The sequence below is a fragment of the Macaca thibetana genome, chromosome 15 (assembly GCF_024542745.1).
Source record: "Macaca thibetana thibetana isolate TM-01 chromosome 15, ASM2454274v1, whole genome shotgun sequence".
Taxonomy (NCBI): Eukaryota; Metazoa; Chordata; class Mammalia; order Primates; family Cercopithecidae; genus Macaca; species Macaca thibetana.
Window position 1 is genome coordinate 65,443,187 of NC_065592.1, and position 3,556 is coordinate 65,446,742.

General features: G+C 41.1%; 1 pseudogene; it reads right to left on the reverse strand.

Moving 5' to 3' along the window:
* Positions 1 to 356: 356 nt before the first annotated feature.
* Positions 357 to 450, reverse strand: LOC126938145 (uncharacterized; annotated as a pseudogene).
* Positions 451 to 3,556: the final 3,106 nt, after the last annotated feature.

The window sequence follows — 3,556 nt, forward strand, 5'->3', positions numbered from 1 at the left end:
CTCAAAAAAATGTACAAATATAGGCCGGGTGCGGTGGCTCAAGCCTGTAATCCCAGCACTTTGGGAGGCCGAGACGGGCGGATCACGAGGTCAGGAGATCGAGACCATCCTGGCTAACACTGTGAAACCCCGTCTCTACCAAAAAAAATACAAAAAACTACCCGGGCGAGGTGGCAGGCACCTGTAGTCCCAGCTACTTCGGAGGCTGAGGCAGGAGAATGGCTTAAACCTGGGAGGTGGAGCTTGCAGTGAGCTCAGATCCGGCCACTGCGCTCCAGCCTGGGCGACAGAGCGAGACTCCATCTCAAAAAATAAATAAATAAATAAATAAATAAATAATGTACAAATATAAATTTTAAAATATGAAACATTTCACAAATTTGTATGTCATCCTTGCACATGCTAATCTCTGTAGTTTTCAAAATTTTAGTATGTGTGCTGCTGAAACACCATAATTTTTAATATAGTGAGCAACATAAGCATTCAAGTGGAGATTGTTAAATGATACCATTTCTGAAGTCCTTTTCCAGAACTCATGTAATTTTTTAACGTTTTCACAAATACTGCTTAAAAGCCAGGCTTGCTTTCCTGCCTTAAGGAGGTGCAGCAGAACGTAGAAGCCACCAGATGTCACTATTGCAGATAGCATTCCAAATTCCCCAGCTTGCATCTGATACTGTTAGTGCAGTAAGAGTTGACAGGCTCCAAGAAGTTATCTAAATGGTCCCTCCTGACAGGAAGCCACAGTGAACAGGTGACTTGGGTGGTTTACCTTTAATGAACTTCTGAAAAAGAGCAAGGTTTATAGAAACACATATCTCTGTGGGCTACTTGCAAGACAGTCACCAAAACAACCTTGCCTCTAAAGTCTCTAAGTCTCTGAACATCTGTGAATCTGTGATTCTAAGCCAAATAGAGATGGTCTCTGCCCACCACTCAACATTTGTGTGCTTTTGTTTTTGTTAAGATCAAAGAATTTTAGTAGACAGTATATTATGCATTCAAAATTGCAGAAACCCTAATGGTGAGAAACATTAAGAGTACATCAGAGTGATGGCAAAGATTTGCTGTGTGCTTGGATAACTTCCCTTGGCTAATGAGGGTAAGAGGCTGAGGACACAGAAAAAGGCTGCTCTTCAGATCACCGGTCCGCTGCTCCTGCAGGAATACTACCTCCTTGATGGTTGGAATTTGACTCATCTCTGAGGTTTTCATGTTAAAATGGAAGGTGGAGTGTTAATTGTGGTTTTGCATCCCTTCTGACCACGTATTTCTTCTTGTATTGTCTTTTTATTTTTTTCTCTGCCTTCCTCTTCTCTTGTATCCCCCTGCCTTCTTTTTTCTTTGCCTTAATTATCCTTTCACCTTTACCCATAGTTCCAAGTAGCTTTGAAGGCATTTCTTAGCTCCACCAGGAGCAACTGGTGATCTAGAAGTTATGATCCTGGAACCTGGTTTCTTGCCTCTTCTCCTAATGTTCTAGACCACAGACAGAAGAAGAGTCTCACCTACTAAAAATTGATGGCAAGGAGGAAAAGCAGAACCAAAAGAAAACCACTGAAGACATGGGTAGGCAGGAGGGTTCAGTAAACGGTTGCTTCTGAAGACATATCATGAAGAAGCAGTTCCATGCAAAAGTGGACTTGAGAAATGCCACAGCCCATATGCACTTTGAGGGAGGTTTACAAGGTATGTAGTGCAGTCAGGGTTCTAATATGTGTTCCTGCAAAGAAACTGGTTTACCCTTTCTTAGTCCAGCATCCCCTACTTTGGTTTGACCACAGATCCACTTTAATGCCGTTGCTGATTATGCACATGACCTAGTGGCCTGCAGAACTGATGCTCTGTGGATTACTTTGGGAACTGTTTCTGCTCTGGGAGAGTTTTGTAAATCCACTCTCACCAAGGAGGTAAACCTCTTCTAGAACAGGCCCAGGCTTGGGTTTTTGTATTCTGAAATGTCATACTTAAAGCAAACAGAATCATATACAGGGGATATAACTTTTGGGGGGTATAATTACATTACTAAAAATAAATGCTAACTTACTGAAAAAATTGAAACGCTTTCTTCTCTTTGGAAAATTTCTCACTGCTTGAGATAGTTATAGCTTTAGATTGTTTAATATTGTGGCGTGCCCATTGTGTGCCCAGTGCTCGCCCAAGGATGCAAAGACATATAAGACATAGTTCTTGTTGAAAAGGAAATACAGATGCAAATCCTACAGTCTTTTGCTACTTAATTCTTATACTCTGTTACTTCCGCTGTTTAGTAAGTGAGTGTGTTACCTGTGATATGCTTAGCACCGTTTCTAGAATCAGGTAATCCTTAAGTAAGTAATAGCAGGCACTATTAGGTACTTAGTTAAATGCTTTGAGTTGGAGAGAACATCATAGATTATTTAGACCCTTCAAACTTCTTTTCCATGTCTCCTAAGAAGACTAAAAACGATGGTTTTCAATCTTGCGGTCAAGGTTCACTGTAGAAAGTGCAGCTTTGTACCCCAGAGCTATGGGAAGCACCCCACCACACCCTCCTCTTTCCTAAACTTGGGGAACTCATCTGCTTTTAAAGGGAGATCATTATGATCATCACTATGATCTTTGGCATCAAGGCCAATTGGTGATTTGGTTTTATTGTTGGAGATGTGACAATGGCGTGACTTGTGCAGGTCACAGACTTTCCTTCACTCTCACTTGGACCCAGCACCTCTCCAAGGACACCAGTGCATTTTTCTCAGGGTTTGCCTGAGTTCAGTATCCAGGTTATGCCATTTCACAAGCATCCTGCCTTTTTACATTCACAGTGGGTATGGGGTTCCTCTCATTTGGACTTACTAATACAAAGGACATTAAAAATAATCCCCTCCCATTGCCTCTGTCTTGGTTGTGCCCTGAAGTCTCAGATGCAGTGGAGTATGGGAGTGAGGGCCCTCAAAGTCTCCAGATACTCACCCTGGACAAAAGGCACTCACCGGGCTGCACTCTAATGATTAACCACAGCATACACCTTGGTAGCTCTGGCTCAGGATTCCCAGTCTTCTCAGGAGATAGCCCTCCATATTAGTTTTGTTGGGATCCAACAAATGCAACCATTATTTCCTTATTACTATCAGGTCTAAAGTCAGAGAAGGCCTACCAAATGCCTGTTTAATTGACTGATCCAGATTGCTCTTTGAGATATTATGAGTAACTCCCTAGAAATGGTCTCTTCTTTGAAAAGAAATTCTGTAGGACATTGGCAACTTCTTTGTACGTAGGTCTGTGATTCTAAAAGGACATGTACTGATGAGATGAAAGCTGATTTTCAATATTATTTAAAGTTTGTCTCATGGACAAGATAAGCAAATTCTAAATAGACTTTAAGAAAATTCCTTTTTGAAGCTTCTTATTGATTTATGAGCCTTACAAGTATAACCCCTGGAAAATAACATGTAGGATTATGGGATTTATTTTGTGTATTTGCTATGAGGATGAAATAGAGTTTTGGAATTATTGAGGCCAGACGCAAAGGGAAATTAAATATGGTCTGTGGATGAAAAGAAATGTTTAAAAAGTG